Source organism: Cupressus sempervirens, chromosome 9 (assembly GCF_028749045.1).
Source record: "Cupressus sempervirens isolate cs-2001-9-10 chromosome 9, ASM2874904v1, whole genome shotgun sequence".
NCBI lineage: Eukaryota > Viridiplantae > Streptophyta > Pinopsida > Cupressales > Cupressaceae > Cupressus > Cupressus sempervirens.
Window position 1 is genome coordinate 202989508 of NC_143126.1, and position 17557 is coordinate 203007064.

Here is a 17557-nt window from a genome sequence, read left to right on the forward strand (position 1 = left end):
CTTGCTTTCTATTCAACTTAGATTAAATCATTACAGAATCTCGGAGCATTCGGCTTCAACCAAAAAATCCTAAAGTAACTCTAAAACTTCAAACTGAAAAACTTCAAACTTACAGCTCTAATGGTTGCATACTACAATGCCTAGAGCAATCACTGCTTCAATAGGTCAAATCAAACAACAAACTACAAAATTATAGGATGACACAAAGAAGCACATGCAACTGCAGTCATGAAATAAACTTCCTCTATCCCTGCAACAAACTGGATCTATTGATCACTTTCTCTGCAACTGCTCTCTGCTCTACAACTTCTCTTTGATGTGTTTAAACACTGAACACTCTGCTCTCTATGTTTTCTCTGTTCTGCTGAATGCACACATACTGAATGAATGAATCAAAACATACCTTTTGTCATATTTTTCCCCCTCTTTTTAGATTTCAAAATTTCACCTATCGCATTCATGTTTATGATTGTTTTGCAATCCGTCAAGAGTGGTAGGTGGACATTTGGCTCTAGCGAGAAATGACCAACTGCAATTAATATTCCAACACCTAGCTCTCTTATTAAACTAAATTAATGTTGGTTAGTTGAGAATTAAAAATAATTAAATGAGCAGCAAAATGCATTGTTAAAGTTCTGTTTTTGGATGGTGGTCGTTACAGAAATCTAAATGGTAGACCACTATTCATTTATATATTCTTCATGAATTGGGGAGGGCATCATGTTCTAACCGTTTTTGCATGCACTCGTGATGGTTAACTAGAAGATGGCGAATAACTTGAAGAAAATAAGGGGCGACTGTGGAGTTGGGATGAATTGGAGAGAAGATTGAATGGAAAGCTTGGCAACCAGCGAAATACAGAATTATGAAATAAGTAAAGCCTTAAGTTTCCATAGCTAAAACATTCGTATATCTCCTCCGTGTACAAAATGGTTGTGAAAATGTGGTTCAGTGGAAATTGGTCCATGGGTTTTCTAAGCTATCATTCTTTGATTTTTTTAGCTAAATGTTTCCCCTTAATTACCCTGACATGCTAAATTCTCATGCTTTAGCATCGTAGGGTCTCACATTGTCAATTTCCAATTCATGAGCACTGAATAAGACGTGATAGGATTTCCTTCCACAATGGCATTTCACATTGAAACGGTTCCTTAAATAAAAAAGCCAACATTGAGTGTAATACGCTAATCGTGATTAGGAACTATCTTTGAATAGTTGATTCCCTTAATGATGACTATCTATCAACTCTTCCAAGGATACGTCATAAGTTTCACTAGGTAGATGATGAATTTTAAATAAGCGTTGTTTCATCACCGAGCTATTAAATCACTGTCGTGCTTATCTCCATTTCTTTGGGCGTGTTAACTTTCTTAGTCTATCTGATAAGCATACACCTTTCTGTAACCTTCCTACTATCGGCCTAGAACATATTGGATGACGAAATTTTTTTGAGTGAGAAACTAGTTGATTATCTTGATGCTTGTCTTGTACTTGAGGATGAACCATGTGGAAGTGCTATACCGAACCACAATGGGTACCAAACTGCCACATAACCCATTCAATTTTAAAAGAAAAATCGATTTCAGTTACATGAATCGCTTGCATGCAGTCTGTTAAGAGGAAGTTTAAAATTGAATTGCATTAAAAGTAAATAGGTGATGTCTGAACTAACTAAAAATAGTAAATATAGGATTTTTGTTGTCATTTAGAAGTTAGTGAAACATTCATATCGCTAGATTTTGTAAGGACACATGCCTTTAAATTCAGATGTGTTTCCTTTAGCATCTAAAGCTTACGAACTTTGTTTCATTTCATTGAGATTATTGTAGTTCATTAGGAGTTGTTATAAATTCTGAAATTAATTCAGTTGTGGGAATAGTGTTGAATGTCTTAATAATAATAATACACTCTGTTTATAGAACATAGTCTTGGGCATATTGTATCGTATTGTGTTGATGAACAAAGAATGTTAAAGATTATCTATTTGGTTAATGCTTGAATGCCACATATATTTTTACTTTGGAATAATACTATTTCAAATGGACGAAAGTTCATTGTGATTTAGGAATTAGAAGTATGCTTACATCTGATAAATTAGAGACGAATGATATGAGTTGTTGTTATTTATTGTTCAATAATATTATGAGGAGTCCCAAAATTATTGCAATATTATAATTCCTCTTAAGGAATGATTATTTTATTTGAAATAACTTATGGAAATGCCTATGTGTAGATAGTGTATATTGAACAAATTGCGAATGTACTCACTTGATTCTCAGTTGCATGCATTGTGTTACCTTTTGGAATGGATGATGATTTTTTTTTAATATATCATAGATAATATATTTATTATTGTTTCTATGTAGAATAGCATAGCCTAGAGAGAAATTTCTTCCTTATAGGAATATCACTGAGTCATGTGAATAATCTAAATTAGATTTGAGTGGATTATGTTAGTAATTTACTATTGGGATGTAGTTCACTAAGAATGTCATTCTTCCTTAAATGAATTAAGTTCACCAACTATGACTATTCATGTTTCTAACATGCATGTGAATGGTATATGTATAAACTCTAGCAATTCTAATAAATAGTAGTATCTTTATATATTTCTTGGTTACTTCTCTATATTAGAAGTATTGAACATATAATAGTGCATATGAATTAAATGTGTATCATGTAATTTTGTATTAATTCATATGAGATCATTTTCATATTTGAAAATCAACACATTGTTAATCTTGTTGGACTAGTCAAGATAAGAAAACCATGTATAATGACATAGACTAAGATGTATCTATTGGGAATATCATTTTTATAAGATTTACGAGAATATGCATGTGTAGATATTGCATATGTTATTGTCATATGAATTGATGGGGCATTAACAATATTTTATAGTTGTTGAAGTTATTACTAGTCATTGGTTTTTTCCTTGTACGAGTGCCTTATGTTAGCATGTGGCATGGATGGTAATTTTTTGAGCATAATATAGACAATGTGTTACACAATTCCATTACTTCTCTTAGTATTACCTGGTTAGACTTCCTTGATGTTGGGCTAGGTATCTTTCATATCAAGAAAGATTCTAGGGAAGCTTAACAACTTTGTGGTGAGGTGGTAAAGCACTCCTACAATATTCTCGCCCTTATGTTCTTAGACAGGATCTGGGGCTCATTTCAATTCCATCATCATGGTTAGACCATCTAGTAACTAGTATCTAGTATCTGGTATATGTATTCTTTTGAACTAAATGTTAGTTAAATATTTATGTTCATTAGTCAATATTCCAATTACTTTGACTCTCTTTGAACTTCCAAATTTTATAGAGATTGTTGATGTGGCTTTGGTTTTGTAGGGGTAGTCATTATTCAAGAGGTACCCCTTCATTATAGAATCTAGAACCTCCTTTTCGACCCCTCATGTAGTAGGAGTTGAAGCTTATGTTAAGTCTTATCATCCACATTGGTCTCTCACTGCCATTAAATCAGCTCTCCTCACTACAAGTATTTTCCTTCAAATTTGACTTCATTTACATCAAAAGAGATAAAACCTAACAAAACTTTATAGAGCTTGAATGTTTAAGAGTCAGTCATTAGCATGTGATGTTTCCAATTGCAGTTAAATCAGTAACACTCTTATTCTTTCTTAATTACTATGATATAAGATTTCTTATGCACTGACTCTCATTGAATTTCAGTTGTTTAAATTGTTTATAATTACCATCCTCATTTTACTTAATGGTTCTTATTTGTATAAGGATAAAAGCACAAACATGTATCACCCTTTTGTAAAAGAAAAGGCCAACAAAAGTATAACTACTCACCTTCAATGGCATAAAATTAGTATTATTATTTTGAATTTGAAAATGAAGTAAACTAATGAAATGTGTAGAAATGGAAGAAGTTTAGGATTATAGTTTTTAATAATTATTTGGAATAAGAATTGATATATTTTGCTAATTTTTATAGATAATTTTTAGCTACTAAAAAATGTTTAAAATTAGGGGTCTAGTTCCCACCACCAAATTATATAGAAATAAACTTATGTTCCTTTGATCTTAGACTATTTTATGGATAACATATATAGCTAGAGCAATCAAAAATAAAAATTGACTTTAGACATATTTTCTCTTTTATAATGATTCAAATTTCAACTTGCCTAAAATTGATAGTTTTCATCTCTCACCACATTTTTCAAAACAAATCTATTCTAACTACGAAAAAATTCATACATTCTAGAAGAAGACTCTCTCCTCTAGAACTTCTTATAATTTATTTAGTTATTTTGATATGATTTAATATTTTTTTCCTTCTCAAAACCGACATCTTTTCAGGTGTCAAAATATGTACTTGTAAAATTTTTTAATTACGATATATTATGTATAATCAAAACACTATAAATTCTATATGAGAATATTCTTGACTCCGAGCTTTATAAAATGTTGTATAAATGTTATTAAAAAAAATTATAAAAAATAGTAAGAGTTACTGAAATGCCACTTTTCTAAAATAATTTTATTTCTTTATTAATTGGATACAAACTAGTATAAAACATGTAGTCAATAGACATTTCTAATTGGAAAACTATGAGACCATATATAACTTAGCTAGAATTAATTTATCTAGATCATATGTTTGAACAAAATTGATATTTAGATAGAAATACTCAAATTCAATCGTTTTGATAAGTCAGCCTAAAAGGTGACATAACTTTTTCCTTTTATCCATAAATTTGGGCCTTATCTCACTTTATCTAATCAAAATTTTAGTTTTTTAAATTGTTTATATTTACTTATTTTAATATTTTTTAAATAGGACTATCCTCCAAACAAAATGCACCTTTGATCAAAATTGAAAAGATAAATTAAAAAATAGATTTTGTTGAAAATTTCAACATTTTTACTTCATGATATGTATGTTCTCTAATTACAAACATTGTCAAGAGATATGAAGTTTTTTTTTTAAACTTTTGGTGCATTTTGTCTAGAGCATAGCCGACCCCTTATTTGTATGGTTCAAGCCTTATTTGTATGGATTTTGACCCTATCTTGCTTTATCTAATCAAAAAAATTTATGCAAAATATGTCCTTGATTCAAAGGACCCATTGAATAAGGATGCAGAGATGACTACACTTGTATTCTTTGTAGGGACGGTTACAATAAAGGACAACTCTTCTCGTTGACAAGAAACATTAACTTAGCTTGCAATAATATAGAACCAACGATAAATGTAGGAAGAGGGCTAAACTACCCTACAATTTTTTCTCTTGCGCCTCCACTAATATCTTTTCGCATTGAATACCCAAGAACTGTTACCAATGTGGGAGCTGCAAAAAGTACATACAAGGAAACAATAAATATCCCTCTTTCTCCACTCGCCTTCAAGGTAATAGTGATGCCAAATGCACTAAATTATACACATCTAAACCAAAAACTATCATATACTTTGAGAATGACTAGTGGATCATGAACGCTACTTAACAACACAGGGGTTTCAGGTAGCTTAATACAGAAATCTGACAAGTACATTGTCAAAAGTACAATATTTATATATGCTCTCTCAATATAGATTTAGATATCATCTCCAAAATTTCATATAAATGTTGAAGCAGTACACAAATGTTAAAGAAGAAAGACAAATAATTAGGTGTATTTTGTTAGCTATATTTTATTCTTTGAATTACATGACATAGACTTCTAAGTAAAGTGCTGATAATGATATTGTAGATTTAGTTTACTGAAGATATATTACCTTTTCTTGAAGCATTTCCCCTTTTCTTCCTTATAAAATAGGATTTTTTAGTTTTTCAAATATTTTCTTTTTAAGAATTTGTAAGTAGACATTTAAAATGTGGGTCTTTTTCAAAGAATTCCTTCAACTTGTCTTTCATTTTGTTAAGAATTGTGTTTCAACCTTTCAAGTTTTTTCCAAAAAATTCAAGAAAATTGTAAAATTTTATTTGTGGTAGTTTTCCACATGTTCATGAATTGGAGAAAGGTGTATGAGTTGTTAAAAATGTGCCTTTATATGACTTTTATAAGGTCTAAACTAGTGGACAAAACTATGGATGAAAATGTTATTCTTTGAGTTACAAATGACAAGTGGGTAACATATGGTATGGTTGTTTTGCCCATGGTTTTGGCCCATGATTTTGTAAAATCACAAATAGTTTCCAAGTTGTAAATCACTATAAATGGAGGGCTTGAGGAGCTGATTGGATCATTGAGTTCTATTCGCAAGTGTATTGTAATCTTCTTGATTTAATTATACATTGTGCAGGTTTTGGAGGGTGGAGTTTTTCTCCCATAAGGGTTTCCCCAAGGTAATCATTGTGTTATACATTCATGGTTATTTTGTAATAATCCTCTCAAGATTAGTGCAAGAAGTGATTCCACACACCTTAGTTTCCTTACACATTTTTATTTTTTAACGATTATATTTTGCATGCTAAATGGAAGTTCGCTCACTCATAAGAATTACCTTAATCTTAAGATTTAAACTTATCTACCATAAGTTCAAATGTAGGCTCAATTTCTTAGACTACCAACTTAATGATTTGCATTCTGCTTAACTTAATATTATTAAAAAATTCTACCTCAATGAATTCTTCTAAATATATGACCACTTCTTCAAACTAACTAAGAAATTATGTAGGTCGACAGTATATCTTTTGATGCTCTCTATGTTGCATTAAATCACCATGATCTATTATTTAATTAGGGACAATTAACAAATAATACATCCACCTGCTAAATTTTGTGTAATCTCTATAACTAGTCCCAAATTCTTCACAATCTATATCATTCCTATTGTGTAATACTTTTGTCAATCAAATCAATGTTTCACTTGCAATCATGTACCTCTAAATGAATTTTTTGAAGGAACTTAAGCCCGGTACATAATTTGTAGAATCTGAAAATAGGGGAACAAATTATACATACCAATACTTAGAATCTTTATTCATCCACCATTTTGAAATTACATATTTTTTTTGGATAGCACATTACATTGATAGTTTTTATAGAGGTTACAACCCATCAAAGCATTTATGCATTATTCAAATGATTTTATAGCTATAAGTTTATAATCATGCAACCCATATTACAATCCATAAACTATGTACGACACCATTTACTTAATGCATTATATTTAAAATTGTAGTTTCACTTTGACTCCATTTGATCTCGTGCCACACAAATTTGAATCAAGAAACTTCACTTTACTATAGTTTAATAAAGTAACATAGTACTTCTAGAAGAAATCAACTATCTCTTTATTAATTTCTCTCTTTCATGAGATATTACAAGGCCCGGTCCCCTCCTTTCTCTACTATAGAGAAGGCTCATGATACTTCCACGTGCCAATCAGAACAAGTAGTGATCAAATATTCCACTCAAACTTCTAAACCTTGATCCACCATTTTGAATTTTCACATGCAAACTATTAGGTTTATACAACCTTTCATAGATTTTGCACTGGAATCTCTATTCCAACAATTATTTTTAATACAAATCATCAACCCATAAACTTGACAATGTTGAAGATCCTAAAATTTATCCTCAAAATGTTCTTCCTTGACACAATGAGAATAATGCACTTTGTCAAGTGATTTCTCTAAAAAAGTTACACTAACAACATCGGATCTATCACTAACAACATCATATCTCTCTCTCTCTCTCTCTCTCTCTCTCTCTCTCTCTCTCTCTCTCTCTCTCTCTCTCACACACACACACACACACACACACACACACACACACACACACACACACACACACCAAATCTAAGGCCTTCGAATTTTTTCCTTCAAATGGATTGGGTGGGCTTCTTCATGCCTTACCCATGCTTTCCTAGTCTTATTCCTTTAAATCTCTTTTTCTGCACAACATTTCAACCAATATTATTTTTAAAACAACTTTTGCTATCATCGTGAGAAATTGCACCAATACCTGCAAACATATTCTCCCCTTCATCTTTCAACTCTTTTCCTAAAGAAACTTTAACTACATCAACAACAGTAAACTAACATAGATCACTCGTCTCACATGCAACATCACATTCTTATTGTTTTGATTTCAATATATTCTTATTTCCTTCCAAAGCATTTACCTTCTTATCCAAGTCTTTATACTCCTCCTTGATTTTATCAAATAATTTTAATTTTAATTTTTCTTTGTCATTGTTTTTCTTTTTAAATTTCTTCAATTCTTTCTCTAGATTATCATTTTTACAAACTTTCCCAAAACATTCTCTTAATTCCTTAGTTCCTTAATAGTTTCTAACAATTTCTAACTTGACCATTTCAATTAACAAATTAACAATTCATCATTCAACACGTCTTTTTCACAAATCAGACTGAAATTCTCCTTTTTAACCTTCTTTCAATACTTCTCTATTGAAATAAATAAAAATCTTACAGAAATAAATTTTCTTCATTGTCCTTAAAAACTCCTCCCACATCCTTTTATTTCTATTCTCAATCTATTATTTTTCAACATCCCTAATCTTTAGCAAACACCATATCCCTTATCTAAAAATCGTATCGAGAAAGGGTTTTTCCTTACAGCTCTGAAAAACACATTACTTGAATAATTTTACAGAAATACAATATCTTCCATTGATTTAGTAATCGATTACAATTATTTTTAAGAGCATCTAAAACATTACATCATAAGTTTTAATACACATGCCAAAATGGCCCTCTAACGCCGTTGCATAATAAACAAAAGCAGTGCATCATAGTTTACATGCAGAAGTATATAATGGTGGAACTATGACTCCAGCATCAGCTCCCTACATAATTACTCTGTTAACTCAAACATTACCAATCTATGAGTAAGATATCTAGCTCTAAATTTATACGTTACATTATAATGAGTTTCTATTCTCACATGAGTGAGTTTTCTAAACTGGATAAATTACTAATCTAATTTCTTTAATTGAGTGGAAATCACATTACTCTTTTGAACGTTTCAGTCAATGTCAACCTGACTCGCTGAATACAACGAAACTGAGTGGAAATTTTGTCTTTTGCTATTTAGCTGGAGATCATCCAGATAATAACGTTTATAACTTTTCTGGTGCGGGTATCATAATAGCTGTTGATACTACACAGCCTGAGATAGCAGACATCTATTTTGGCCCTGCCACAAGAATTACTGGTCAACAAGCACTTCTTGTGCTGGATTACATATCTTCAGTAAGGTAATTTGTGTTATAAGATTGTAAATTGGGTGAGGATAAACTCGTTGAGATCCATGGACAACTTTTTAACACTTCTCTATTTTTGTAATCCTTCAGCAATCCGATTGCGAGAATTCAAAAAACTACTAATCCCACAATACCTGCACCAAAAGTGGCTTCTTTCTCTTCACGAGGTCACAATCCATTTACACCGGACATTATGAAGGTATATTATTATATGACATTAGAAAATAAGTCAGTACTCTTGAAAGCTTAATACAATTTTAGCATTGAATAATATAATCCAATATGATGAAATGTGTTGTCAGCCGGACATCATTGCACCAGGTGTGAACATCTTCATCTCTCACCCAAACACAATTGCATTTGATACAATTCTAGACGACGACAGGAGATACCCCTTCAATATAGAATCTGGAACCTCCTTTCAGCCCCTCATGTATCAGGAGCTGCAGCTTATGTTAAGTCTTATCATCCACATTGGTCTCCTGCTGCCATTAAATCAGCTCTCCTCACTATAGGTATTTTCCTCCAAAATTGACTTCATTTACATCAAAAGAGATAAAACCTAACAAAAATTTATAGAGCTTGAATGTTTAAGAGTCAGTCATTAGCATGTGATGTTTCCAATCAGCAACTCTCTTATAGTTTCTTAATTACTATGATATAAGATTTCTTATGCACTGACTCTCAGTGAATTTCAGTTGTTTAAATTGTGTATAATTACCATCCTTATTTCACTTGTTGGTTCTTATTTGTATAGGTTCAAGCCTCATCTCATTTATCTATTCAGAATATTGAATTTTTGTTGATTAAATTATTTATATTTACCATCTTTAATCATTTTCTTTATGATCTTGTTGGTTCTTATTTGTTAAAATGGGGTTATCCTCTGCACAAAATGCTCCTTCGATTAAAATTGGAAAAATTAAAAATACAACAAATTTTGTTGAAATATTTAACATTTGTTCTTCATGATTTGTATGTTCTGTAATGGAAAAAAAAAAAATTTCATTGTGTTGGGAGATATGAAGAGTTGTTTTATTATTATTATTATTATTATGACTTTTGGTACATTCTATCTGAAACATAGCGAATGCCTTATTTGTATGGTTAGAACCTTATCCAATCAGATTATTGAATTCAAGTTATACTTGTGCACTTTCAATTTCTAGATTTGGTTTTATAGAGCCTTTTATGGATCCTGACCCTATCCTGCTTTATCTAATCAAAATTTGTTATCCCTTGAATAAGGATGCAGAATTAGCATATGGAGCTGGGCAACTCAATCCAAAGGGCACAGTTGATCTAGGGCTTATGTATGATGCATACATGGATGACTATGCCTATATTCTTTGTAGGGACGGTTACAATATAGGATAGCTCTTCTTGTTGACAAGAAACATTAACTTAACTCACAATAATATAGAACCAACAACAAGCACAGGGAGAGGACTAAACTACACTACAATTTTTGCTCTTGTGCCCCCACTAGCATCTTGTCACGCTGAATACCCTAGAGCTATTACCAGTGTGGGAGTAGTAAAAAGTACATACAAGGCAACAATAAATATCCATCTTTCTCCACTCGCCTTCAAGGCAGACACACTAAATTTTACACATCTAAACCAGAAACTATCATATACTTTGAGAATGACCGGTGGACCACGAATGCTACTTAACAACATAGGGGTTTCAGGTAGCTTAATATGGAAATCTGACAAGTGCATTGTGAGAACTGCAATATTTATCTATGCTCTCTCAATGTAGATTTAGATATCAACTCCAACATTTCATATAAATGTTGAAGCATCATACAAATGTTAAAGTAGGAAGACAAATATTTGGTTACATTTTGTTAGCTATATTTTACTCATTAAATTACATGACATAGATGTCTAGGCTTAACCAGCACACTGGAGCCATTGACTAATAGTGGCTAGGAGTGGGCCCAACCACTCTTAGCCAATAGCTTGGGGCCACTGTTATGCATTGGTCGCATGGTATTGGTTAATAGTGGCTGGGCCCACTCCTAACCACTATTAGTTCATGGTTCAAGTGTGCGGCTTAAGCCACTCGGATGTGGACTTCTAAGTAAAGTGCTTATAATGATATTGTAGATTTAGTTCACTAAAGATATATTACCTTTTCTTGAAGCATTTCCCCTTTTCTTCCTTGTAAAATAGGATAATGCAATTCTTGAAAGATTTTCTTTTTAAAGAATTTTTAAGTAACATTTAAAATGTGGGTCTCTCATTTTGTTGAGAATTGTGTCTCAATCTTGTAAGGTTTTTCCCAAAAATTCTAGAAAATTATAAAATTTTGATTGTGGTATGAGTTGGAGAAAGGGGTATCGTTGTTGAAAATGTGTCTTGTCTTTAGTATACTATAGGAGGGCTAAACTCATTATATGACTTTTATAGAGTCTAAACTAGAGGACAAAATTTTGGACAAAAATGCTATTCTTGGAGTTACAAATGACAAGTGAATAACATATGGCATGGTTGTTTTGCCCATCATTTTGCAAAATCGCAAATCGTTTCTAGGTTGTAAATTACTATAAAAGGAGGGATTGAGGTGGTGTTTGGGTCATTGAGTTCTGTTTGCAAGACTGAGTGCTAGAATGAGTCTCTCTAAGTTTGAGTCCAAATTCAAGTTGTGGTGATGCGCTCCTGTAAAAGCTTGCATTGCAAGTGTATTGTAATCTTCTTGATTTGATAATATATTTGCAGGTTTTGGAAGGTGGGGTTTTTCTCCTGGAAGGGTTTCCCCATGAAAATCATTGTGTTATGCATTCATGGTTATTTTGTAATCATCCTCTCAAGATTAATGTAGGAAGCAATTCCACGTATCTTAGTTTCCTTACAAATTTTTTTTTTAATGATTATATTTTGCATGCCAAATGGAAGTTCAGTTCACTCATAACAAGTACATTCATCTTAAGATTTAAAGTTATCTACCATGAGTTTAAATGTAGACTCAATTTCTTGGACTATCAAGTTGAATGATCTGCATTGTGCTTAACTTAATATTATTTAAAAATTCTACCACAATGAATTCTTCTAAATATATGACCACTTCTTCAAACCATCTAAGAAATTATGTAGGTCAAGTAATACATCCAACTTCTAACTTCTTTGTAATCTCTATAACTAGTCTCAAATTCTTCACAATATACATCATTCCTACTCTATTATACTTTTGTCAATAAAATCAATGTTTCTCTTGCAATCGTGTACCTCTAAATGAAAGTTTTAGAGTAAGGAACTTAAGCCCAGTACATAATTTGTAGAACCTAAAAATAGGGGAACAAATTATACATACAAAAACTAAGAATCTTTATTGATCCACCATTCTAAAATTACATATTTTTGAGAGAGCACATTACATTGATAGTTTTTTTTAATAAAGCTCACAACCTGTAAAAGCATTCATGCATTATTCAAATGATTTTACAACTATAAGTTTATAATCATGCAACTCATAATTACAATCCATAAACTACATATGACACCATTTACTTAATGCATTATATTTAAAATTGTAGTTTCCTTTTGACTGCATTTGATCTCTTACCATACAAACTTGATTCAAGCAACTTCAGTTTACTATAGTTTAATAAAATAATCTAGTACTTCTATAAGAAGTCAACTATCTCTTTATTAATTTCTCTCTTTTATGAGATATTACAAGGCCCACTTCCACGTACCAATCAGATCAAGTAGTGATCAAATATTTCACTCAAACCTCTGAACCTTGATCCACCATTTTGAATTTTCACATGCAAAGTATTAGATTTAGACAACCATTAAAATATCTTTGTTACCTTTTGCCAACAGGATCCATCAATTCATCTATAGTCAACTTGCATACAACCTTTGGTAGATTTTGCATTGGAATCTCTATTCCTTTAGGTATTTCGACTCTTCAACCCATAAATTTGAAATGTTAAAGATCTCAATATTTATCCTGAAATGCTTTTCCTTGTCACAATGAGAATAATGCCCTCTATCAATTGATTTTTCTAAAAATATTATACTAACAACATTGGATCTATCACTAACAACATCAAATCTCTCTCCCTTTTACCAAATCTAAAGCCTTCAAATGGATTGAATGGGCTTCTTCATGCCTTACCCATGCTTTCCTAATTTTATTCCTTTAAATCTTATTTTCTGCATAATATTTCAACCAATAATGTTTTTAAAACAACTTTTGCTATCATTGTGAGAAATTGCATCCATACCTACAAACATATTCTCACCTTCATCTTCAGACTCTTTTCTTAAAGAAGCTTTAACTAGATCAACAATTGTAAATTAACATAGATCACTCATCTGACATGCAAAATCACATTCTTATTGCTTTGATTTCAATATATTTTTATCCCCTTCCAAAGCATTTACCTTCTTACCCAAGTCTTTATTCTCCTTCTCGATTTTATCAAATAATTTTAATTTTTCTTTCTATTCATTATTTTCCTTTTTAAATTTCTTTAATTCTTTCTCTAGATTATCATTTTTACAAGCTTTCTCAAAATATTCTCTCAATTCCTTAATAGTTTCTAACAATTTTAAACTTGACCTTCTATTGAAATAAATAAAAATGTTACACAAATAGATTATTTACAACAAATTTGTATTAGAATTCTCTTAAACACTACAAATCCCTTTTACCTCAACCTCTTTTGATTTTTTTTTTTTTTAAATTGCATCTTTCGTAGACATGCTTTATCCTTAGAAACTCCTCCCACATCCTTTTATCTCTATTCTCAATCAATTTTTCAACATCCCTAATCTTTAGCAAAAACCATATCCCCAATCTAAAAATCGTATCGAGAAAGGGTCTTTCCTTATAGCTCTGAAAAACACATTACACCAAGAATTTTATAGAAATACAATACCTTCCATTGATTTAATAATCGGTAATATGTTTTTTTGAGAGCATCTAAAACATTATATTATAAGTTTTAATACACATGCCAAAATCGGCGTCTAACGCCGTTGCATAATAAACAAGGGATGCGCTAATGCAGCTCGAGTCTCTGCGGAGATAAGAAAATAATATGGAAAAGCTTGATAATGATGTAGCACATAAGCAGGGCATAACAAAGCTTAATCACATTTCTTTTAGAAGAGTGGATTATAAATATATATGACAAAAAATAGTACAGAGTAAATATGGAAAAGATATAGTACATAGTAGTGAGATTAATTGATTTTTTAAAAATGTCAATTGAAATCTAGAGTGAAATTTTGGTGGATGTCAATAACATAATTCTAGATTATTCAAAATGAATCAAGTGACAAAATATTCCTTTGTTGACTTTGTAGATCTCGATCCAGCCCCACCCAGGTGCACGCACATTCCTTCCTTTGCACGCCTTAAAGACATTCCAGGGAAAGGTTGTAAAACAAATGCAAACAAATCTGATTTGATAACTAATGAATGAACAAATTCCGCAAAACTAGAGCTTAACTCTTAATAAAAAATAAATAAAAAATTAGATCAATTAGAGGCTTCATTAATACTGTGAAACACAAATTTCTCATTTTATCCTACATGTGCTCTACATTATCCCATTTTATTTTTCCTTAAAAAGTAGGCACAAAATTTAGACAAATGTTAGCAAAGTTTTAAAATGCCAACTTGGAAGATCATTCACATAGTTTATCTAGAGTATTCCACAACATATGATGGCATTTCTTCCATAGCCCATACAATGCTTCCACATTTTGTACTTGCATGTCATGTTTTCTATTATCTATTTGTCTGTGTTTTTTACTACTACTATTGCCTTAAATCTGGTATTACTCTTCACAACTATAGTCTCGTTTGGGAAAAGTAGCCTGATTGAGAGAAAGTGTGATTCTTATCCTCAAAAAATGTAAACCCATCAAGTCAATTGACACAATTAATAATCTTTTAATAATCTTTTAAGATATTTTGTTTAAAAGTCTCCAAGCATCTGATGAGCCCACACTAACCATTCATTTATGGGTTTATTTTTACTCTTAAGGTATATTCTACCATTATCGTTTCTAGGGTTTAGTAGAACTTTATTGATTCTAGAGCTTAGTTTGCTATTTAGTGCAAGATATCTTTCTTCTATGGGAAAATTGATTTCTATTTAAGTACATCTTTGTTGCAAAGTTGAATGTACAAGGCTTTTTAAAGGTTTATGCAGCTAAATAAGTCATGCTGTTTACAACGCTAATATTTTTCATTATAAGAACTATGTATTAGACCACAGATCTATTTTACTTAAATCCATGTTGCGGAGAACTCAACTCTCCTGACTTGAGGTAAAAGAAGGAAAAGAAACATCATCATTATCGAAGACTATTCTGCAACAATCATCTGTGACTGTACTTCATGTGATACTCTAAATGATTGACAGAAAGGATTCTTCTGTTTATCCACTGATTTATTCATTCAATAAAAGAATGCTTCCATGTGAAACCAATGTTCATCAAGAAAAATAATTTCCTTTAAGACTGTACTATATAGTTATCTTTTTGTTTTCTTAGCTCCATTCATTGAATTACATTTTTCTCCTCTGCTTTTCCTCATCTAGCTTTTGCAATGTATCAAAAACTAAAGATAGTTTATTAGTTTCTAGAATAATCATTTCAAATAAAATTGATTCCAAACTGAGTCGAAAACTTGAGAATTTTTAATTTGGATATGCCTCTTTCTTTTCTAAATGCCTCTCTTCAAAAGAAATTACATTATTACTTTGAATTTACAATAATAAAAAATCTTGTGTACATTGTCTTCAGCAATACAAGTTGGGAAAGAGATAATCACTATCAAAGGCACAAAAGGAATAATTAGTTATTAAATATCAAACTATGTTCCAAGATTGATAAGCATCTTAAGGCACAAAGATGTCATTCAATGGGTCTCTTTGGTTTGTTTAGCAAAGTAAAATTTTAGAATTTTAAATGCATTCATTTAGACTCTAATTTAGCAAACTATATAGAAATAGAAACATATCTAATTGGAAAATCTATTTTTAGGAAAAATTAGGGTAGCTTGTTTCAGTAGTTTGAATTACAAGAGAGGGAGATTGATAGTAAGATTTTGATTAAGGGTTAATGGTTTAAAAAGAGTTATTCCTTTAGATATAGTAAGTTTTTGATTAAGGGTTAAGAGTTAAAAAAGAGTTATTCCTTTAGATACATTATTTTAAGTTTTTGATTAAGGGTTAAGGATTAAAAAAGTGTTATTCCTTTAGATAAATTATTTTCAGTTGCAATAGAAGGAAAATTTTCTATTCAAATAAATCACTTGAATATCTTTTAATACAGATGTTAAATAAATATGTTAAATAAATCCTTTCAATATAATGTTAATAGTAGTTTAATATATGACATGGAATTAATGAGAAGGGGTATGGAATGCCATGCCCTATTCTGTTTACATAACTCCCTCTAGTTGCCACATCCTACCACTATTGCCACAATTTTTCATAATTCTATTGATTTTTTTGGCAAATTTCCATTTAGCAATTTTGAAAGATCACCAGGGGACTACATAGGAAACACTTTTTCTACTACTTTCCACAATGGCGTGATGACTATTTTTTTGTAGAATTTTGTGGGAAGGAAAAAGCAGTCAAGAAAAAGGCTATAAGAAATACATAATGAATGAAGTCTTGAACACAGATACAAAAAACAAGTAGAAGATTTAGGAAAATTAGCATAAAACACCAAAGCTCAATGAGAAATCACATTGAAAATGAATAGAGATTTCTAAAGTTAGTTAAAATATGTTCACATTCGTAGTTTCAGTTTCTACACAGTTACATAGTTAAATATGTAAACAATTGGACAATTTAAAACAGAAGGGTTACATACCTATTCGATTTTGTATGTGGGAAGCTCATTGTCCTCCTCTAGATTCAAATGGCTCTACAAATACAAATGACAAAATATCAACTTAGAGTGCATAAAATATGTAGGGAAAACTATATTTATCTTTAAATTAGAAACATAGATTCACTTTTCTCGATGCCTTCACATAACAATTACACGCTAATGACACATCTATCACTCTAACCGAGTCTCCTCACCCCTTGCCACAATGTCCTACCATTGCCACTACTTGTCATGAATTTTTCACCCCACTTGTAACAAATTTTTCACCAAATATTTTCCCAAGAAAATGAAAAAGATCCCCCGAAAAAATCAGACTAACCAATGAGAAAGCTGAAAATTAGCAACACAAAATTTAATTTAAACCAGTAATTTATTAACCTTAGCATATTATGCATATTTTTCAATTGGCATGGAGCCCGAAAATGAAACTAATGAGAAACAAAACATCCATAACTTTAGTCTCCTGCCTT